The 25,081-nt window shown below is 39.2% G+C and overlaps 1 pseudogene; it reads right to left on the bottom strand.

Annotated features, from left to right (window-relative positions):
- Window positions 1–201: 201 nt before the first annotated feature.
- LOC133663043 (multiple epidermal growth factor-like domains protein 6) overlaps window positions 202–25,081 on the bottom strand; it is a 142,350-nt pseudogene continuing 117,470 nt past the window's right edge.

Here is a 25,081-nt window from a genome sequence, read left to right as displayed (position 1 = left end):
TGATTGGACGAAAAAAATTGAATGCAGTCATGTTATCAATATTATGGCTTATCTCAATAAACATACAGTATCCTTTACAGTACACTTCATGGTTCTTTGAGTCCGGCTCGCATGTCAAAGTCATTGTTTGAATATTTAAGCTCCAGGCTAAGTGATGAAGCACCGCTTTCTGACAGAAGAGTTCCACAATGCATAGAAATACTAGATCACCTTCAACAAGACGATATTTGTAAAGTTTCCAAGAGCCAAGTCGCGTGTTTTAACGTGGGGTTTATGCGGTTTTACTGCCTGCTCTTCTCTTTCTCTGGGACGCAGAAAAGTTCAGCTGTCCTGGTGTTTGGTGAAGCCGTGCTGAAAGGGAACGGGGAAATCAGCACAATTTGAAAATCAAAAGCAAATGTTCTGGTGTTTTTGAAGGAAAAGTAACTGCTACATAGTCTCTAGTGAGTTTGTCTTTGTAGATGTAAAATGAAGACAGCCTCGAGTCTGACTGCATGCTGGGTGCACATTAAAATAACTGTCAGGAGACGCAAGCAGATATTGAAGTGGACAGAGCGGGGCAAGTTGTGTGTGTGTGGATGTGTGAGTATAAATGTGCGAGTATTACCTTCAGCACAAGTGGGACCCAGCCAGGTGAGTGGGCATTGACAGCGCCCAGTCATCCCATCACATGGGGCCCTGTTAGAACACTGGCAAGGCAAAGAGCAGTCTGGGCCGAATCGGTCGCCACCACAATCTTGAGAAATAGATGAAAGAGACACATAGAGGACACAAAACGATGCATGAAATGTGGTTCTTCATGTCAAACAAATGTGAAAAGAAAAGCGGTATTGTCAATGTCTACTGTGTTATTGGTAAAAATTATATACTTTTTTCACATCTCTGTCCAGTCCTTCCTGGGGAACAGAGGCAATGTCCAGTTGATGGGTCACATGGGGCGTCACCTGCACAGTCACATGACCTTTCACACTCATATCCAAACTTTCCAGCTTCGCACCCTAAGAAGCAAAAAAAAAAGAGATCAGGGGCCGTACTTATCAAGCTTCTTAGAATTACTCCTAAGAAGTCTGCTAAGAGTTGACTTAAGAGTAAATAAATTATTCGCTGAAAGCTGCACTTAAAAGTTAGTTATCAAGCGTCTTACTCACACTTTCAGCGAAGTGTAGGACTGAATCTTAAGTGTCACACTCAGAGCTGAATTACGACATTACTATGTGCCGTTAACGGAATTTTAGGTGACGTCATTTCTGTGTCCATAGAAATGACCAATCACGGAAGGGAATCCGTTGTCTAAGAATAAAGAAATATCTTGGAAATATTTAAGTGGACAATGGGAGTGTATATTTTGACAATAAACTACAAAATAATACAAAACAAACTAGTCCCCGCCGGCACTCACGCTACCGCTCCCTCTCTTCTATCGCCCACACACTCACTGACGTCACTCACCTCACGGCCACACACATACGCTACTGTCATAACATTTTCTTTCCAATTCATTAATTAGGCAACTAATTTGAAACTGGTGTGGGTGGCTCTATATATACTAGCCCACTGCAGACACATGCAGAAATCAACAAGGAATCGAAAAGTATTAAATCTGTGACAAAAATAATATCCGCTCTGTCTAAACGATACCGTTTGATCAGCTGCTCGTCATCAAAAAAAAAAAAAACATTGTTCCGTTCCCTGAACGTTCGCGCACGTCTCTCTCGCCTCAGTGCCATCCCCTGCTGGCAACTCCTAACCACTTAAGACACCTCTGAAGGTCTCTTAAATATCATGGAGTGTAGGAGTGATTCTTAGACTTAAGAACGTTGATAAAAAGCTTTTATTCTTAAGTTTGAGAGTAGGACTAAATTTCGCAAATTCTCAGGACTTAAGTGTAAAATGGCACTCTAAGAAGCTTGATAAGTACGGCCCCAGATCTACTGACTAAGCACACATTCTAAGAATACTAAGCTCAGGTGGTGTTGTGGTTTGGGGGTGTGGTGAGTGAACTGTATTTTGGTGTGTGAAGATGTTTTCACAGCTCTGGTTGACATTGGCATAGTTTTCGGGTATGCATGTGCCCTAAACTCAGGGACGGCCCCTGGCGTAAACACTCTGATATTTCAGGCCACAACAACTATTGGGAGGCCATATGATAGCTGATTTGATAGCTGATCATCAACGTGGTCATCGTGCTCCGCAGGTTTTGTTTGTCGTACTTTGAAAGACTGAATTGCCTCATGGATACAATTATACTTCAGTGAAAACAAAGGTTGCATGTGCACCAAGGATCTAGGACAGGGGTCACCAACCTTTTTGAAACCAAGAGCTACTTCTTGGGTAGTGATTAATGCGAAGGGCTACCAGTTTGATACACACTTAAATAAATTGCCAGAAATAGCCAATTTGCTCAATTTACCTTTAACTCTATGTTATTATTAATAATTAATGATATTTACACTTAATTGAAAGGTTAAAAAGAGGAGAAAACACAAAAAAAATGACAATTAAATTTTGAAACATAGTTTATCTTCAATTTCGACTCTTTAAAATTCAAAATTCAACCGAAAAAAAGGAGAGAAAAACTAGCTAATTCGAATCTTTTTGAAAAAATTAAAAAAAGAATTTATGGAACATCATTAGTAATTTTTCCTGATTAAGATTAATTTTAGAATTTTGATGACATGTTTTAAATAGGTTAAAATCCAATCTACACTTTGTTAGAATATATAACAAATTGGACCAAGCTATATTTCCAACAAAGACAAATCATTATTTCTTCTAGATTTTACAGAGCAAAAATTTTAAAAGAAATTCAAAATACTTTGAAATAAGATTCAAATTTGATTCTACAGATTTTCTAGATTTGCCAGAATAATTTTTTTGAATTTTAATCATAATAAGTTTGAAGAAATATTTCACAAATATTCTTTGTTGAAAAAACAGAAGCTAAAATGAAGAATTAAATTAAAATGTATTTATTATTCTTTACAATAAAAAAAAAAAATTTACTTGAACATTGATTTAAATTGTCAGGAAAGAAGAGGAAGGAATTTAAAAGGTAAAAAGGTATATGTGTTTAAAAATCCTAAAATAATTTTTAAGGTTGTATTTTTTCTCTAAAATTGTCTTTCTGAAAGTTATAAGAAGCAAAGTAAAAAAAATTAATGAATTTATTTAAACAAGTGAAGACCAAGTCTGTATAATATTTTCTTGGATTTTCAAATTCTATTTGAGTTTTGTCTCTCTTAGAATTAAAAATGTCGGGCTAAGCGAGACCAGCTTGCTAGTAAATAAATACAATTCAAAAAATAGAGGCAGCTCACTGGTAAGTGCTGCTATTTGAGCTATTTTTAGAACAGGCCGGCGGGCTACTCATCTGGTCCTTACGGGCTACCTGGTGCCCGCGGGCACCGCGTTGGTGACCCCTGATCTAGGACAACAAGAGTCGTGCCCGACTTTAGTTTTCGTGTGCTTAAGCAGCATTGCGGCAACGTCCGTACAAAAAAGCCGACAGAGATAATTGCCAATTTAGCTGCTTCAAACACTGTCATGACAGATTTACGACCCATATTTCTAAAACGACCATACTATTTAGGTTTATATTGTAGCCAAACCTTTTCCCTAAAGATGTAATGTCTAAGGAGCATTTGTTTTGTTTATAGCTTTTGCCCATTTATTGCGTTTCTTTGACTTTTTCTATTAATGCCAAGGCGGCATAGCAGTTTTATATTGACTTTGCTGAGGTAAGAGTTATAAAACACTTTTGTTTTCCCTTTGACCTATCAATGTACATTTTGGGGGCAGGTATTCTTTTTTCTTTTTTCTTTTTTGTCCTGTGAAGCTACTCAGGCAAATCAAATTGTTGATGTAAATGCCCATATTTGCTGTACAGATTGTATTCAAGCCAGGAAAAAATGGCACCCATTTGGTTGGGTTTGTGAGTGCCGAATTTTCACACGAACGTAAATATATATCAAAAGATATCAAAAAACATATTTGGGGGGAATTAATGATAGAGAATTTTGGTTGATTCTTGAATGAATAAAATAAAAAGGGGCTCCAGTAGAAAGGGCTTTTTTTTCCACACAGGGCAAAAGGGCATTGGCTTGGGCACCACTTAGGGTCTATCTGTGCATGTGCTTGGTCATTTGTGCCAACTGAGCTAATTTTGATTTGGTACGTCATGACGCCCTCCGTTCGCTCCCTCAACTCCCCTATCACGGCTATTACCAGTCCTAAGTATGTTGTGCTTGATATGGGCAGACTTGGGAAGGCATTACATTATATATGGCATGATCCCACATAACTGTTTGGACTTTGTTCGTTATTTCCCTGTGTTCAGTATCACTTCCTGTTCTTGTTTTGTCAGTATTTCCTGTTTAGTCTATGTGTTTTGCAGCACCTTTACATTCTGTTCCTTGTCCTGCCAGCGCACCTGTTCCTCATTGTTAAATAGTTCCATTTACTTCCACCTTGTTCCGTCCTCCAGTGCTAGTTCATTATTTAGTGTTCTGTTCCCTTCAAGATTCCTGCTAGACTTGTTTTATGTTTCTTCTGCCTGGTTCGTAATTATTCAACCTTCTGTCTGCATGATGCTGGCCTTTTCTGCATTGTGGGATTCTTACTATAACCGGCTTGTGGCATCATCACAAGATGGGCTCAAGCTACATAAGGTCCCAGTTGCCGTGCCAATTTCTTCTAAGTCCCAAGCTGAGCCTTCACAGGTCAGTGTTGAGTGTTTTTCTCTTCACTTACGTGGGCGCCCTGTTCGACAGCTTTACTCACTCTTCTCAGCCCTCTTTTAACTTGTTACCTCTTGGTTCATGTTTTTGTGTATTTAAGATCTGGATAAGTCTCAAAAATTTGAACTCAAATCATGGGCGAATGGTAAAGATATTTATAAAATAATCTTGCCTTCCTTCGTATTTACTCCAAATGAGTCATTTGGAATTTGACCAATTTGTGACATTCTAGCCATTGGTGACGTCAGCTAATTGTCCATATATATGGTCAAGATTTACCCGAAGAGCTTTGCACAAATCTGTCATTGTAGTCCAAGACTGTAGTCAATAGGCTCCTTCTTTTTTTTCTATCCTCTTGTTGTGGGACAGACTGGCTTGTACATGGATACAAAGTAGCGTATAGTTCGAACGTAGATCTGTCAGTAGACCAGTGTTAAAATTTGATGGCTAAAAATGTTTCTTAGTTATCGTCAACAAGCTATTTTCCCCTGACTAAAATAGGACAATAACAAATCACAACAAATGCACGTTGACAAAAACAATGAAAAAATTAATTGACAATTTAATGGAAGAATAAAAATGAGACGGAAATCTTGACAGAGATGAAATCTAATCATATATAATTTTGTCTTTAGGTGTGTGGGACACGTTAGGAATCTATCCAATCACAGTAGCATGCAGGAGAGGGGCAGGGATAAATCACGGCGGGGATCCAATCAAAACTACTGTCTTTGTAATACACAGTGTTTGGATTTTTCACTGGGAAACAAGTCTGTAGGGGTGTAACGATAAATTGTAATAATGATGACCGCAGAAAAATTCCGGACGGTTAGTATTAACCTTTTAAACTAAAATGATCTAGAAACCGAGATTGATAAACTCACCCGGGACTTACTGGTGCCAACTTGCTAGCTTAAATGCTAACATGAAAACAAGAGACATATGTCTTTCCCCGTTGAAAACAACACAAATCTAAACTTACATAAACATTACTTTCTGAGCAACTAAGATATTTAATTGTGCACATTAAAACCTACAAGCTGTTCTCTCTTAGCACAGAATTATGATGATCGATCCTCAGAGGAAAAAAGAAGAGGTGTTTTATGGTGCGGTCAAGTCCAGCTGAACTAAGTAGGACACAAAGCCCGGCAGAAGTGATACATAAGTAGGATATATTTTATTTGTTACGCACATTTAAATAAGCCTTAAAGTGCTATAGAACAAACCAATATTTAAAGTACAACAATTAAAAGTTTAGCTATTAAAACAGATAAAGCACTTCAGTGAAGCATAAGAAACACAAGACATGCAAAATAGTGGGTTTTCTAACAGTGTGTCTATTTATTTCGGTTATGTTTAAAAAACGTTTTGAGCACATTCCACAATACCGCGATAATAATAACATCATTTTAATCACAATAACCGCAATATGAAATTCTCATATTGTTCTTTCCCTACTGTATTGTTACACACATCATTACAATATGTCTTCTACACCTGGAAGAAAGAGAAGACATGAACACATTTCACCTTGGCAACGGTGGACAACAAACCACATAAAGCCTGTGGCTCGAATTTCTCTTGTAAGAATACAACCAACTTGAAGTGCCATCTGCAGGCATATCGTCAGGACATCGGTGCAACAGTAAATAGGCCTAAACTAATATTTCCAAATGACTCATACCGTACTAAATTACTGTTACTGTTAAATAAAGTACAGAAGGAGCAAGACTGCTTCTCTCAAACACTTTTGCAGTACAGCATGGGCGAGCTTCCCGGCCAATCTAATAAGCAAGATACTTGTGCAGTGCACTATAATCGATGTCCTCTGAAAACTGTTCAGCTATTATGTGCACAACTTGACAACACCCAAAGGAGGACAGGTTTGTGATATATATATATATATATATATATATATATATATATATATATATATATATATATATATATATATATATATATATATATATATATATATATATATATATATATATATATATACATTCTAGATATATAACACTGGTTTCTCTATTTAAACGGCCAAGACGCCAGTTGTTTACACTCAGTGTAGTTGTACGCAATATAGAATAAAACTAGTTGGGTTTTTTTATGTGACCATTTTAGTCATTATTCAACATTTGAAAAACATGCTTAATTTTAGCTAACATAATAACACTCAATAAGGTTAGTATGACATATTTGTGAAGTGCAGGTCTTGTTGTGAATTTAGGTTTTCAGATGCTCTGCAATATTAAATATATAATAAAAAGTGCTTCCAAGACAACTTCAATGATCTGTTGTCCGTTATGTTTGATATTCAGTCGACAAAATGTACTGTAATTTAGATGACTAAATTATGACAAAATATGACTAAAAACAAAAATACATTTGCATCAAAAGAGGATGACTGAAACTTAATTAAAAACTCCTGCCAAAATTAACACTGTAGTAGACTCCATATGAAAGTTCTAAAAATTACAACGTGGCTGGCGGGGACAGAACACAGTCAAAGTGGAGGCACGTGAATAAGATCGCCCGCATCCTGAAGAGGTCAGAAAGCGGTTCGAAGATTTACGAGAGACTTTCAGACTTCAGACAGTTTAACTCAAAATTGTAACAATCCAGAGGCCAAACAGCACCCCACAATTATTTATGTTGAGAGATTTCGCTGTACAAACAAATGTGTTAAACCACAACAGATGACATTTTATACAGAAATGACAATTACACAAGTCCTTGGTCAAGCACACACACAGGTAGAGCTCAGGGTGTATTTGTGCTGTTTTGTCCCTCCTGCTGGGACTGAAGTGGCCATTTAAGTGCTCACACTGCAGCTGAGTGCCTTGCAAGCTGGCAGGAGGGCACGAGGATGCAAGAGGAATGCATTAAGCGGTGGGGAATCCAGTCTAGTCCTCTTGACTTGTCTGTCTGCTCAATATAACAACCCTCATTTGACGTTTTTAGAAGTTCTTTTCATGTTTGCTCACATCTGTCTTTGTACTGTAGCATTACACCTGGGAAGTCTACACCATAATGCACACATGTTTGAGAGTATAGTATGTGTCCTGTCCACCTTGTTTCATCCGAAGACAGTTCAGCCTTGTCAGGAATTACTGCCACATGTTATTTGTTACGTACACTAAAGAGGTTATGTTTTTTTGTCCTTTGTTTATTAGTGAGCAGTATTACACCATAATTAAGTGATCCACAGAAAACGTATTTGATATCGCTCAACACAGCATAAATCTCCGGCTATGTTGATGAAGCGATTGATATCCCTCTGCGGGAGCTACGTATTTTAACTGCAGTTGCAGCGTTGCACCACTATAGAGGCGCTATATCGACAGCAGTGCACCGGAAAGACTTGAAGCTACTACCGAAGAAGAAACCGATCGAATCGTGTTTTTTCCTTCTACTTGGTGCATAACGTTGACCGCTGTACATACTTGCCAACCTTGAGACCTCCAATATCGGGAGGTGGGGGTGGGGGGCTTGGTCGGGGGTGGGGGTGGGGTGTTTGGGGGCGGGGGGCGTGGTTATTTACAGCTAGAATTCACCAACTCGAGTAGTTCATATATATTTCATATATATATATATATATATATATATATATATATATATATATATATATATATATATATATATATATATATATATATATATATATATATATATATATGTATGAAATACTTGACTTTCAGTGAATTCTAGTTATATATATATATATATATATTTTTTTTTTTTTAATTTTATTTTATTTACATAGAAAAAAAAAAAAAATACTTGAATTTCAGTGTTCCAGTGGCTATCCATTAGATGGCAGTATTGTCCTGTTTAACTTCTCCGTTCATGATGAGTATATCATTTCGGCCGCCATGTCTGTAATTTCCTCGTTCTTCTGCTTCGTCTCCTTGTTGTGTGCGCAGTTGTGCACTCTATAAAAGCCCTAGATGTTATGACGTCTTTGGGCAGGCAAGCTGTTTATTTTGTGGGAAAGCGGACGTGAGAACAGGCTGTCCCCACTCAGTCACAGGTCCGCATTGAGCTGGAGGGGGCGTGGCCTCCAGTTTGTCGGGAGAAAATCTCTGCCGGGAGGTTGTTGGGAGAGGCGCTGAATATCGGGATTCTCCCGCTAAAAACGGGAGGGTTGGCAAGTATGCCGCTGTAACAAGCGGATTTCTGCCATACAGAGCATGATACGGAGGGATCACTAGACTCCTACAGAACACTCCAGACTGTGCTGTGAACATTTTGTCTCTAGTAACTAGAAGTTAGGGATCTTTTTATTTGACGCAGCGCTAGTATGCCTAATAAATAATCACTAAACTCAACAAAAAAAATATATATATATCACGGAAATTGACATAAATGTTAGTAAAATGCTGTCATTATGAGGAGAACGAACATTTATTTGAGAACATAATGTGTCCAGGACCACTAATTCATCCCTCGAAACACTCAACCGGAACCATCCTGAACCAAACAATGTGGAGACGGCCACTTGAAACAGCGACTCAGCTACAAAGCAAAAGATAGCAAAAACAATCCATACGCCCACAACACATCTTATCTGTTTGTGTCATTGTGAACGACATCGTCCATGTAAGATCAATGTACAGCACAGCAGTCGTAACTTGGGAGCCTTTTGTCCTTTGACTTTTAACAGCCTCAAGTCGTCACCTTAAGCCTGCAATATACTCTCGCATCGCATAGCTTGTCCCCCCCGACGGCGTTAGTTTGATTTATAGTTCTTCCGTGGGGGGTGGAGCCAAACTTGTAATTCTCTTCCAAAATACTAAGGGGCAGTGTCTCCAGAAGGAGCAACTGCAGGCTAGATACTGTGTATGTCCTTCCTGTGAAGAGTTTGTATACAGCCACTGAACCGCAACATCGACAACTTTGTCTACACTGGAACTAATCATTCACAATAATCAGGTTACTTTTAATGGACTGTTTACGTATAAACCAGAGGAAAATACCTTTGTGAAGAGTGGACTGTGCAACTTCTGAACGGGTCACGGCGGAGGACGGTATTATTTGCAACAATACTCGACAGTTCGGGACATGGGACAAGAGAGATTCAAAATGTAATTGTAAATAAACAAAACTTTTAAATAACTATTTATGTTAACGGCATGCTGGTGCTGCCTTGAGGTGGCGACTTGTCCAGGGTGTACCCCGCCTTCCGCCCGATTGTAGCTGAGATAGGCTCCAGCGCCCCCCGCGACCCCGAAGGGAATAAGCGGTAGAAAATGGATGGATGGATGGATGGGCATGCTGGTGTTAATGTGTATGGTCTTGTTCAGAGTTCACAAATGTTGGTAAATATACCTTGCCTGGAAGATTATTGACGTAGAATGAGAAGTGTTGTGTGAGAGAAAAATATGTGTGTGCATGAGAAAGAATATGTGTCGGAATTGAACCTGTTAGCACGAGATTTGTAATAAAAGTTAAGTGTCGTACTTTCAGTTTGTGACTTCTTCTGGACACAACAATAACACAATACGCTGAAAAGTAATTGTTGTCACAGTGTACCGAGGTAGTAAGTACACATTATCAGTTTTCATGCAAATGTTTAATCACTGTTGTTTTATTTCATACAATAGTTTGTGCTTTTCAAGCACAAAGTCTGCTCGCCTGTGTTCAGGGACCCTCCTTGGCAAAAACTGACCAATCACAGCTCTGCGTTCTGCGCCCCCTCGGCGACACAAACCGAGGATTTTTGGGAGGTGCACGTAGCCTACGCGAAAGGCTACGCAGGGGTAGGGGGGACGACAGCGTCGCCTACACGACGTGAGAGTATACCGTAGGCTTTACTCATCATGCTGAGAACAGCAGCACACTTACGCCGTGCGCAAAATCTGACTGCGTTAACAAAATAAAGGTTTCATAAAAGTACCTTATTGATACATTGCCACAATTATCATGCGTTGACTTAAAATACTGGTGAAATTGGCACGTTGCGTAAATCGTAAATAAAAACAGAATACAATAATTTGCAAATCCTTTTCAACTTATATTCAATTGAATGCACTGCAAAGACAAGATATTTAATGTTCGAACTGAAAAACACAATTTTTTTGGCAAATAATCATTCATTTAGAATTTAATGGCAGCAACACATTGCAAAAAAGTTGGCACATGGGCATTTTTACCACTGTGTTACATGGCCTTTCCTTTTAACACAACACTCAGTAAACGTTTGGGAACTGAGGAGACCAATTTTTGAAGCTTTTCTGGTGGAATTCTTTCCCATTCTTGCTTGATGTACAGCTTAAGTTGTTCAACAGTCCGGGGTGTCCGTTGTCGTATTTTACGCTTCATAATGCGCCACACATTTTCAATGAGAGACAGGTCTGGACTACAGGCAGGCCAGTATAGTACCCACACTTTTTTACTACGAAGCCAAGCTGTTGCAACACATGCAGAATGTGGCTTGGCATTGTCTTGCTGAAATAAGCAGGGGTGTCCATGAAAAAGACGTTGCTTGGATGGCAACATATGTTGCTCCAAAACCTGTATGCAACTTTCAGCATTAATGGTGCCTTCACAGATGTGTAAGTTACCCATGCCTTGGGAACTAATACACTCCCATACCATCACAGATGCTGGCTTTTGAACTTTGCACCTATAACAATCCGGATGGTTCTTTTCCTCTTTGGTCCGTAGGACACGACGTCCACAGTTTCCTAAAACAATTTGAAATGTGGACTCGTCAGACCACAGAAAATGTTTCCACTTCGCATCAGTTCATCTTAAATGAGCTTGGGCACAGCGAAGCCAGCTGCGTTTCTGGGTGTTGTTGATAAATGGCTTTCGCTTTGCATTGTAGAGTTTTAACTTGCACTAACAGATGTAGCGACAAATTGTAGTTACTGACAGTGGTTTTCTGAAGTGTTCCTGAGCCCATGTGGTGATATCCTTTACACCCTGATGTCGCTTTTTGATGCAGTACCGCCTGAGGGATCAAAGGTCGCAGGCATTCAATGTTGGTTTTCGGCCTTGCCGCTTACATGCAGTGATTTCTCCAGAACATTTTGATATTACGGACCGTAGATGGTGAAATCCCTAAATTTCTTGCAATAGCTCGTTGACAAATGTTGTTCTTAAACTGTTCGACAATTCGCTCACGCATTTGTTCACAAAGTGGTGACCCTCGCCCCACCCTTGTTTGTGAATGACTGAGCATTTCATGGAAGCTGCTTTTATACCCAACCATGGCACCCACCTGTTCCCAATTGGCCTGTTCACTTGTGGGATGTTCCAAATAATTGTTGATGAGCATTCCTCAACTTTCTCAGTCTTTTTTGCCACTTGTGCCAGCTTTTTTGAAACATCTTGCAGGCATCAAATTCCAAATGAGCTAAAATTTTCAAAAAATAACAAAGTTTACCAGTTAGAACGTTAAGTATCTTGTCTTTGCAGTCTATTCAATTGAATATAGGTTGAAAAGGATTTGCAAATCATTGTATTCTAGTTTTATTTACGATTTACACAACGTGCCAACTTCACTGGTTTTGGGTTTTGTACCATTTACCAATTTTACTTGTTGTTCATTCGTCTCACATTTTTATTTGGTTGTTCTGTTAAATTATGTTTAAAGTTGAATTTGGTTTGCACAATAAATACCAGTGTTTCAAACTGTGTTATAAATCGTGATTTCAAGATCAATCAAAAATAATGGTGATTATTATTTTTGCCATAATCGTCAAGCCCTAAATGCTATCACTATCCCCATGCACTCAATGAGCTTAGTGAACATCAATATGACCAGTATGTCTCTTGCACTCATGCTACAAGCTATGTTGTTAGCAGTTTTAGCTAGTGCAGTTAGCTTATGTTTTTATCTAAATGTAATATGTTGCTTTTAGTTTTAACATTAAATAAACAAATCTTTGAGGCAGAGAAAAATCCTCAAAATTCTCTATTAATTGTTTCATCCATAGAATTAGTCATTTCGGGCATATTTAGGTAGGTTATATTGTACAACATACCTGTCAACATTTGTATTTGAAAGTAGAGGACATTTTCCTGCAAAAAACACATTTTGGTTTATCCACCCGGATCTGCCTTCTGCCAATGTACTGCACCATTGTTCAAGAGAAGATGAAAGTTAAAACACGTCTTGAACGAGAGGGGGCCGGAAAAGAAAGGAAAAATAAATAGTTTCCCATGGAAAATGGGAATGTTGACAGGTATGATGTACGATTAGTGCCGCTCCACAAAAAATGTTGTATTGACGCGTACAGTACATATTCAAACAATTACTCACGTCTTTGGCACTGAAACCCATAGTATCCTGGGGGACATACACATTGTCCTGTCACTGCTTCACAGCTCTGCCCCACCTTACAGTCACAAGTCAGAGCACAGTTTACGCCAAAAAATCCAAGTGGGCATCCTAGAAAAAACAAAACAAATCAAAAAGTGTAAAATGACTTTATGAAAATGTGGTTCCTCACTGAGGATAACATCATAAAACATTCACAGGGATTTTGTCTATATTCTGTACTATATGATAGGTTGGTATCTCTATCCAAAATGAACGTTTGCATACCGTGTTGACAAGAGTGGCCGTAATAACCAGCGGTACAGCTGCAGGTGCCAATAAAGCGATCGCAGGTCCCACCATTGATGCAAGGGCAGTCTTGAGAACAATTTACCCCATATTTTCCCTGCAAACAAGCTACACACACAACAGGTTAAAATACTTAGTGGTATTGTATGTGATGTTAATTAAAAGCCGTTCTGATCTCTTAATGTTATAGGGCAGGGGTGTAAATACACTTTAGACCAGATTTATTGACACATATTGCAGAATTTTGAGTAAATGGTGAACTCTCTCCTTAATTTAGAAGCCCAACATGCAGGCTGAATGTGCGTTGATTATAATATTGGCACGAGAGTTTGACACCTGTGTTATATTGTATTGTTTTGTTGTTGTTGTAAACATTTAAGTTGTATTGTGTAACACTAACCTGTGTCACAATATGGTCCAGTCCAGCCAAGGCCACATTTGCATGTTCCGTCAATAGGATCACACAGACCTGCATTTTGACATCTGCATACGTTGCGGCATTGCAAGCCGTAAAGTCCCTTGGGACACACTGTGGAAATATTTAGGAGGCATCAGAACATTGTAGTGTTAAGAACACAGCAGAACAACATGGTGTAGACTAGAACAATGGTCCTCCGTTACATTTATCCAAGTGCAATATTTTTTCTCAGCAGACAATGTAAAGACTAGCATTTTAGAAAGATAAGTTCAATAAAAAACAATAATAAAACATAATTTAATATTTTATTAAAAACAACCCTAATAGTAAATTTTACCATTCCCTCTGACTGAGATTTCAACTCAGGTTCCCTTTTTTAAGAGAGTAATCATCCGTTTGAGCTATACAGCATCTCTTACTGTACCCAGGGCCGGCCCCTGGCATATAACTATGGTGACAGATCACGTCAGTAGCTGATCATCAGCGTGGCCGTGTGCTCTACAGATGTTTGCTTGTTCTACATTGATGGACTAAATTAACTGATAGATACAATTATACTTTGTTTCTGCTAAACGAATCAACATGTCATTTGTAATAGTTTTAGTTCAGCTTAGCAGAGTGGCAATCACCTCCATTCGAAAACTCATAAATGCTATTTTAACATTCCTTCAAATGGCGTCATTGTGACAGGTTTACTGACGTATATCTAAAATTACCGTATTATTTAAGTTCATGTTATAGCCAAGCATTGTAGTGTTAAGAACACAGCAGAACAACATGGTGTAGACTAGAACAATGGTCCTCCGTTACATTTATCCAAGTGCAATATTTTTTCTCAGCAGACAATGTAAAGACTAGCATTTTAGAAAGATAAGTTCAATAAAAAACAATAATAAAACATAATTTAATATTTTATTAAAAACAACCCTAATAGTAAATTTTACCATTCCCTCTGACTGAGATTTCAACTCAGGTTCCCTTTTTTAAGAGAGTAATCATCCGTTTGAGCTATACAGCATCTCTTACTGTACCCAGGGCCGGCCCCTGGCATATAACTATGGTGACAGATCACGTCAGTAGCTGATCATCAGCGTGGCCGTGTGCTCTACATATGTTTGCTTGTTCTACATTGATGGACTAAATTAACTGATAGATACAATTATACTTTGTTTCTGCTAAACGAATCAACATGTCATTTGTAATAGTTTTAGTTCAGCTTAGCAGAGTGGCAATCACCTCCATTCGAAAACTCATAAATGCTATTTTAACATTCCTTCAAATGGCGTCATTGTGACAGGTTTACTGACGTATATCTAAAATTACCGTATTATTTAAGTTCATGTTATAGCCAAGCATTTTCTCTAAAAGTATAATGTCTAAAAAAAAACATTAGTTTTTTTCGAGGTTTTTGCCTATTTATTGTGTTTTGTTTACTTTTTCAGTTAATGCTAAAGCAGCACACTTTGCTTTCCTTCCTATTTTCTTACCTTTTCATTTAAACTTTGGACATTTACCAGCGACCAGAGAGCTGAGCCAGAAGGCAAAGCTCTCGGTCTACCGAGCTATCTACATTCCTACTCTCACCTATGGTCATGAAGTGTGGGTCATGACCGAAAGAATAAGATCGCGGATACAAGCGGCCGAAATGAGTTTCCTCAGAAGGGTGGCTGGCATCTCTCTTAGAGATTGGGTGAGAAGTGCAGTCACCCGAGAGAGACTCGGAGTAGAGCCGCTGCTCCTTCGCTTGGAAAGGAGCCAGCTTAGGTGGTTCGGGCATCTCGTGCGGATGCCTCACGAGCGTCTCCCTAGGGAGGTCCTCGTTGCACGTCCCACTGGGAGGAGGCCCCGCGGCAGGCCAAGGACCAGATGGGGGGATTACATCTCCTCTCTGGCCTGGGAACGCTTCGGGATTCCCCAGGAGGAAGTCGCAAATGTTGCTCTGGAGAGGGAAGTCTGGGGGTCTCTGCTGGAGCTGTTGTCCCCGCGACCCGATTCTGGATAAGCGGTTGAAGATGGATGGATGGATGGACATTTACCAGAAATTTAAATACATGACTATTGAATGTATTGGATTTAATTTTATTGTACCGTAATTTCCGGACTATAAGCCGCACCTGACTATAAGCCGCACCAGCTAAATTTAGGGGAAAATACACTATAAGCCGCAGGGTTTTGATGTGTAATTACCGTAGTATATAGGGGTTCCTGCTACCACGGAGGGGATTGTCGGGACAGAGATGACTGTTTGGGAACGCAAAGCGTCCCATTTATTAACAATAAATCTTTCAATCATTCAATCAAACTTTCCCATCTTTGACATGGCGAACATCATTCGTGCAGAGTACAAATAATACAACGGTGCAAAGTAATACAAAGTGCTCGTCTGTACGTTATCAAAATAACCAGCCTACCGGTATATGAAAAGTCAATCTTTAATCATTGTGTCACCGTCTTCCTCCTGCGTACTAAAACCACCGAAATCCTCTTCGTCGGTGTCGGAGAAGAACAAGCCGTAAATTAGCCGCACTGTTGTATAAGCCGCAGGGACCAGAACGAGGGGAAAAAGTAGCGGCTTATAGTCCGGAAATTACGGTAGTTGTCATTGTAGTATATTTGTTTATTGTTCTTTCATGTTTATTTGTAGCAAACACAAATATTTACATAACTTGTAAATTATTAATAGTACATTATTTCTTAAATTTTCAATATAAATACACACGTTTATAAGGCGCACCTCGACTTTGGAATTTGTAAAAAAGATAAAAATAAATCATGCAAATTTCCACCCAAATCTTGTGTCTGTCATACATGGCATCTCTGCTCAAAATTGTCAGAGAGGAAACAAGTCATGTAAACCAATTATTTTGATATGCAAAGTCGGCAGAAATAGTGGTTGTTTTTTTATTGTGGTGTGTGTGTATAGTGATGTTGAGTCGGATTTTTGGGAGTGATGAAAGATTTTTTTTATGAAATAAACTAGTAAATTGTAAAATATTGTGACCGAAATTAAATTTTTGTGGTAGTCTCATTTATTCATTCATTTATTTTTTCTTGGTAATGTGTTGACCCTAAAAAGGGCATTTTAGTATATGGGTTAAAAACCCAGGAAATCTTTTCCCCCGCTCTTCCTCTCTAAGACTGCTCTCAACTCAGAGTCTGAGTCAGGGTACATCAAGTCGTCTTCGTTGTCGTCTTCTTCCGCTGGCTCCACTCCTCAGAGGATATCATCCTCTGTCCTATCCAGCTTGTTGGAGAAGCAGCACTTCTTTGAGGACTTGCGCACCAGCTCGGGGGTGATCGCCCACACCTCCAGGATGTATGAGTAGATCGTAGGTCGGTCGGCTTTCCATTGTCGGCCCGTCTTGGTGAACAAGTGCTCCGGTCATCATCCAGTCAGTCCAGCACCGACTTAGGCCATCCTTGAATGGAGAAGGGACGTCATACTCCATTGAGTAAGACCAATGACCACCAGATCAACGTCCATCTGACACATCGCTGCCTTCACTCCGTCAATCTTGTGCCTACCGGGGCCCATCGAGCACCAGTAAGACTGCGCGGCCTGTTCAGCCTGGTGACACGTGGACCCCATACACACCTAAGCCAGTCATCGACGAGACCCTCATCCATCAACCCCCTCTCTTGCGCCCTGATGATGATGCCAGCTGGGAACTTGTCCTTGTCCTCCCTAAAGTTTTTCTCTTGAAGACGACTTAGGGTGGCAGATTTCCTCCGTCAGCAGTGCACGAGAGCATTACTGTAAATCGAACTTTCTCCTACCCAATTGTTGTGATTGCTAATCGACTTGGTCCCCTTCGCCGCAACGGTGACGTTGCGAGTAACGTCTAATGTCAAGGGGGTCTGGTCGGCGTTCCCTATCTGCGAAAGAGGGTAGTCATGCTGACATATCTTGATTATATATCTCTGAAAGTGTGTCACCTTCTGCTCTACGTCGTCTGGAAGACAGGAAATGTGACTGTGCCTACCCATGAAATGGTAAGCCCAGTGCTGACTGGCCTTGAAGTCTTTGATGCCGATGGCGCTGGTGATGACCCTGAACTCGGGGCGGCATAGCTCGGTTGGTAGAGTGGCCGTACCAGCAACTTGAGGGTTCCAGGTTCGATTCCCGCTTCCGCCATCCTAGTCTCTGCCGTTGTGTCCTTGGGCAAGACACTTTACCCACCTGCTCCCAGTGCCACCCACACTGGTTTAAATGTAACTTAGATATTGGGTGTCACTATGTAAAGCGCTTTGAGTCACGAGAGAAAAGCGCTATATAAATACAATTCACTTCACTAACTTTACGGTATACTTGAACTACATTTTTGTTAGTTGTCTTTTTTCCCACACTCCCACAGCCATATCTACTTTTGGTCGCCAAGAATAATACTGTAAGTAGGAATTATTCATGATATACATAATATTTTCATAGCTAGAGCATAAAAATCTGTTTACTAGACAAACAACATCTTGGTAGGCAGTGAAATTAGGGTTTCAAAAAATAGTTAAGGTAAAGGGCTCTCCTCCAAGGCCAAATAATTATATTTACAGTAGGGAAGGGATTCATATGGCCCCATTCCTCAGTGGATCTCGCGTGAGAGGGGGGGGGGGGATCATTTTGCAATGCAGTCTCCTTAAAATGATGGAAAGCACCACTCTCCATAGCAACTGACGCTGTGGTCAACGCTGGTATTGCCACAAAAGACATTTTAGGGTGTTCAACACTCTACTGCCATCTGGCGGCTATAGTGGATTGTGCACCCCCCAATTCGTCACGTTTCATGTGTCAGGTAAGCCGCGACGAATGGGGCCATATGAATTCCCTTTATACTGTACTGTGAGATAGAATAATAATGATGGGAAAAGTGGGACTTTACAACCCTAGTCTGGATTAGGTGATCGATACTTACAAGGTAGGAACTGAAAATAAACAATATTTCAATTATTTATAATTTGTGCTAAGCATAAGTGTTCAAAAACCATCAAAAACAAGCAAGAGGCCTTTCTGCAACCACTCAAAGACAAGCCGCCTTAGTGTTTGTTTTAGCAACAGTTCATTAAAGCCATGGCAAAGTAGTCCAATGTGGCTCTGGTTTAAAGAATCATCATGTTTCTCTGGGTAATTTAGTTTGGAAAAACAGCAAGGGAGATTTCTTTGATTTATTTGTATATTTATTTGCTTTTCGGCTAAATCCAGACATGCGGAACACAGAAAAACGATCTACTTATAGGTCTCTGTAAACAATAAACAAGATATGTTTAAGAGCTGGGGAGTCTACATACATTGAAGAAGATAAAGTGAGCACTGAGTGCATCCAGGGTTCGGAAAGCCCCGTTTACAATTGCTAAAAATGCTGATAAACCAAATGGGCTCCTGTTTTTCCCAGCAAAACTGCCTGTAATTATCAGAGGCCCAACACTAAGAATGTGTTACCCATAACCTTTGTTTACTTAAGAGAGTGATAAAAAGCAATGTTCAAGGTCTGATACAAATCCTGTGTGACAGACTTTTCTTGAGGACAAAGTCTGGACATGTACTACTGAGGAAAACTGTCCACCTAAGCCAGGGGTCGGCAACCCGCGGCTCCGGAGCCGCATGCGGCTCTTTGACCACTCTGATGCGGCTCAGCTGCATACTTGCCGACCCTCCTGGTTTTCCCAATATACTTAACGACCCCCCCGATTTTCCCAGGAGACTGCCTCTCCTAGAAATCTCCCAGGGAAAATATTATCCTATTTTCACTCTAATGACTTAATCAAGGGCGTGCCCTAATGGCACTGCATTAATTGTCCTCTATAGCATTTACAAACAGCGTGCCAGCCCGGCCACATGTCACATGTTGCTTTTACTTGCACACGTAGGCGACAGCAAGGCATACTTGCTCAACAGCCACACAGCTTACACTGACGGTAGCCGTATAAAACAACTTTAACACTGTTACGTTACAAATATGCGCCACACTGTGAACCCACACCAAAAAAGAATGACAAACACATTTCTGGAGAACATCCGCACCGTAACACAACATAAACACAACACAACAAATACCCAGAATCCCATGCAGCCCTAACTCTTCCGGTCTACATTATACACCCCCGCTACCACCAAACCCCCCCACACATCAACCCCCCCCCCCCCCTCTCCGTGCGTCGGTTGAGCGGAAGAGTTTGTGTTTTCTTTAATTTGTGAAACTTTCCAAAATGGCTCTTTGAGTGGTAAAGGTTGCCGACCCCTGACCTAAGCGGATCTTTTTTTGCTATTTATTTATTTACGGACATAATCTATATTACATCATTGTGTATTTTGTGAATATTAGAGTCTGTTCTTCAAAAAGGTAAGCCCTTAAAGCCTAGAGCTTATGGATAGGTACCCACTGTTAATATATGCAGTACATCCATCCATTTTCTACCGCTTGTCCCTCTCGGGGTTGTGGGGGTGGCTGGAGCTTATCCCAGCTGCATTCGGGCGGAAGGCGGGACAAGCATCATATAATACAGTGTTTTTCAACCACTGTGCCGCGGCACACTACTGTACCGTGAGATATTGTTTGGTGTGCCGTGGGAGATTATCTAATTTCACCTATTTGGGTTAAAAATATTTTTTGCAAACCAGTATTTATAGTCTGCAAATGATGTGTTGTTGTTGAGTGTCTGTGCTGTCTGGAGCTCGGCAGAGTAACGGTATAATACTCTTCCATATCAGTAGGTGGCAGCCGGTAGCTAATTGCTTTGTAGATGTCGGGAACAGTGGGAGGCAGCGTGCAGGTAAAAAGGTGTCTAATGCTTAAACCAAAAATAAACAAAACATGAGTGCCCCTAAGAAAAGGCATTGAAGCTTAGGGAAGGCTATGCAGAACGAAACTAAAACTGAACTGGCTACAAAGTACACAAAAACACAATGCTGGACGACAGCAAAGACTTACTGTGGAGCAAAGACGGCGTCCACAAAGTACATCCGAACATGACATGACAATCAACAATTTCCACATAAAGAAGGATAAAAACAACTGAAATATTCTTGATTGCTAAAACAAAGTAGATGCGGGAAATATCGCTCAAAGGAAGACATGAAACTGCTACAGGAAAATACCAAAAAAAGAAAAAAAAGCCACCAAAATAGGAGCACAAGACAAGAACTAAAACACTACACATGGGAAAATGGCAAAAAAAACCTCAAAATAAGTCACGTAGTGATGTGACAGGTGGTGACAGTACACCTACTTTGAGACAAGAGTTAAAGTGATGCATGCTTGGTTATGGTTTAAAGCAGGGGTCCCCAAACTACGGATCCGGCCCGCCAGCGTCCAAAATCAGGCCCGCGGGAAGTCCCAAGTATAAAATAAATAAATTATTATAATATATATATATATATATATATATATATATATATCAATCAATCAATCAATCAATGTTTATTTATATAGCCCTAAATCACAAGTGTCTCAAAGGGCTGTACAAGCCACAACGACATCCTCGGTACAGAGCCCACATACGGGCAAGGAAAACTCACCCCAGTGGGATATATATATATGTATATATAATATATATATATATATATATGTATATATAATATATATATATATATATATGTATATATAATACATATATATATATATATATATATATATATATATATATATATATATATATATATATATGTATATATAGATAGATAAAATATATATATATATATCTAATATATATATCACATATGTACATATATATATCTAATATATATATCAAATATATGTATGTATGTATATGTATATATATATATATATATATATATGTATATATATATATATATAAATATACATATTTAGATTATATATATTATATTATATATACAAATTGTTTTAACTCAATGCGGCTCCCGAGTCAAAAAGTTTGGGGACCCCTGGTTTAAAGTCATACCCAACAATGGTGACAACGACTTTTTACTGTCAACTGAGTTTCGTTTTGTAATGATTTCTGCTGGAGGTGTGCCTCCAGATTTTTTCAATGCAAAAAATGTGCTTTGGCTCAAAAAAGGTTGAAAAACACTGATATAATATACAAAATACAGTACAATACAATACATTTTTAAATCTACCTACCCAATACCCATTTACAATTTGATACCATCTTACCAACAGGTTTACATTTACAGAGAAGGAAGCTTTTAATCCACCAAATCAGTCTCGATTTCTTAATATTCAAATTTTATTAAAACGTTGCATCTTGAAGAAGTCATACATACGGGGGTCAAGACCAAAATTATGCGACCAATGTGAAATCCTTAGCCATGACGTAACGTAGGTGTACATATTGCTTAAAACACTTTTTAAATATGTTCAAAGAATGTGATTCTTTTATAGAGCTTACGAACTCATTCCAGATCACCGGGCCTCTACAGGCTATACTAAAGCGTGTACACTATAGATGACGATTTTTCCCTCTTAATAAAGGTTTTACTTCTCGTGTTGTCAATGACAAGGAGTGGTCACTGGAATGAGCTGGCAGAGTCTAGAATTTAATCCATATACTACGTTACACATAATGCAAGCACTGTGGAATCTGTTACACTCAGTAAACTTCAGGAGATTCTACCCATCAAAAAGACGATCGGAGGGACCATTTAAGTTTGCCCATGATATAACATGTATGACTTTCTTCTGAAGAATTTCCATTTTTTTTAAGATAACAAGGATAAGTGTTGCACCATATGACATTGCAATAATTTATATGCAGTTCAAATAGAGTCTAACTTTATAGAGGATGGGCAATATGGCCTAAAATCGAGATTGTGAAATATATTGCAGCCTCTTGTGATAACAATATATATCACAATATATTATTTGGTATGTATAATGATAAAGCCATTCTAAAACGAGTTACATAGACTCCTAATTTAGCTGCTGATGTACGCAGTAACATTTTACACCATTTTCTTTTCTTTTTTTTAACTTTTTATTAATATACTTGCTACTGTAACTTACTTTTCATAGCTGGTTACTTTGTGTTGTAACACAGATCTACACTTCTTTTAACAAAGCACTTATCAGTTTTAGGCGACATTAAATATTTGGCTATCAATCTAATACCAAGTAGTTACAAGGATATGATTGGCCACACCAATGTTCATACTTGAATTTTCAGGATCATTACATGATTCCATTTTTCTCAATTAATATTGAAATTAATTCCTTATTTCCTTTTATTACATACAAAATTAATAGTTAAGTCAATAGTGCAAAAGAACAAACAAAAAGTACACGTATCTCCGATTTCCCGTGTTTGTAAATAATTACAAAAACAATTAATATTTTGTGATAATAGTAAACATCGATTTTGTCACTTTACTTGGTATTGTTACTGATGATATTTGTATCAAGCCGTCCATCCCTGTTTACATTCAAGAGCTCTAGCTAAGCGTTTTTTTTTGTATCTTCCTACGGTGTGTATTGTAGCACGTTTAGCTATTGTTCGTCCTGTACTCGTACTTGTAAGAAATTCATTTTATTTGCCACCATGGAGGCGAGGATTTTCTAAAGTAGAAGAAGCTGCACTGTGGAGGGACATTAGCCACTAGCGAGGACACTACATTGTGTTGAAGACACATGTTCGCTTGTCACTGTCAAATATGCAGGACAGAGCTAGAATGGGTCATCAACATGCATCATCACGACATGACGATATTTTAATCTCTTATCGTTGACCAAATGTATATGATTTATATCATATGTCGTCTATATTGCGCAACCCTAGCCTAAAGACATGTAAACAATACTATAAGAGATAGAAATTAACTAAATATAATCATTTCTGGCATGAGGGGATACATCATTAAGAGCAATTATGTAATATCAGTGTTGCCTTTCAGTACCTTGACAAGATTGTCCCATTCGACCAGCTGCACAAATACACCTTCCGTGAATTGGGTGGCACTGTCGATCTTCCCCACAGGAGCACATTTTAGCACAGTCTTTGCCATAGTACCCACTCGGGCAGCCTGCAGTGCAACAAAGAATTGAGTTAAAAGCAAAATATTATCGAGGGAAAGCTCACTTTTGAAGATAGTATTTAGACATAGAGGGCATAAACTCACAATGCTCTAACTTCAATCGTAATGGCGCATGCTGACGTTTATTTCTATTGTGCAAGGCAGCGGTTATTTCAACGGACAGTAAGAATGATGTCAACAATGATACGGTTATGTTTATTTTGGGTGTTCATGCATGTACACGCATCTGAATATGACTGCTGTTCTCAAGCCGACCTTTTATCGACTAATGATGGTATCGTTTACATTTTAAACTACCGTACTTTCCGCACCATAAGCCGCACCTAAAAAACAAATTTTTTCTCAAAAGCTGACAGTGCGGCTAATAACCCGGTGCGCCTTATATATGGATTAATATTAATATTTATTTTCATAAAGTTTAGGTCTCGCAACTACGGTAAACAGCCGCCATCTTTTTTTCCCGTAGAAGAGGAAGCGCTTCTTCTTCTACGGTAAGCAACCGCCCCCATAGAAGAGGAAGCGCTTCTTCTTCTACTGTAAGCAACCGCCAAGGTGAGCACCCGCCCCCGTAAAAGAAGAAGCGCGCGGATATTACGTTTCATTTCATTTGTGTGTTTCTGTAAAGACCACAAAATGTCTCCTACCAAAGACACGCGTACAAGGTTCCACTGACTTTTGATATTCATGTGAACCGCACAGTGGATACAACGGGAACACGTACGGTGAATATTCGCACCACAGGGAATGAGAAGCGTGGTTCTAGCTTGCCATGCTAACGGCCAGAAACTTCCACCCATGGTGATATTCAAAAGGAAGACCTTGCCAAAAGAGAACTTTCCAGCCGGCGTCATCATAAAAGCTAACTCGAAGGGATGGATGGATGAAGAAAAAATGAGCGAAGAGACCGGGTGACTTTTTTCCACGCAGCTCCGTCCCTGTTGATCTACGACTGCATGCGCGTCCACATCACAGATGGTGTCAAAAAACAAGTGAAGCACACCGAAGAAGAATAATTCGAGGGATTTGTGGATGAGTAATAACTTCAGAAAGTGAGCTTTAAATGTTTATTTTGTGTGTTGTGTGACACTAACGTATGAGCAACGTTGAGTTATTGATGTTGCTATTGCTCTGCACTATTTTGAGTGTTACTATTTTTGTGATTGCACATTTGCACATTACATTTTGGGAGTGAACAGAGTTGTTAGAACGCTGGTTTGTAATATATTATTAAAGTTTGACTGACCTATCTGACTGTTTTTTTTGACATTCCCTTTAGCGTAGCGTAGGTGCGGCTAATAACACGGTGCGGCTAATAGGTAAACAAAGTTTTGAAATATGCCATTCATTGA

The sequence above is a fragment of the Entelurus aequoreus genome, linkage group LG13 (genome assembly GCF_033978785.1).
Source record: "Entelurus aequoreus isolate RoL-2023_Sb linkage group LG13, RoL_Eaeq_v1.1, whole genome shotgun sequence".
NCBI classification, from domain to species: Eukaryota; Metazoa; Chordata; class Actinopteri; order Syngnathiformes; family Syngnathidae; genus Entelurus; species Entelurus aequoreus.
This window is presented reverse-complemented; position numbering and strand designations above follow the sequence as displayed.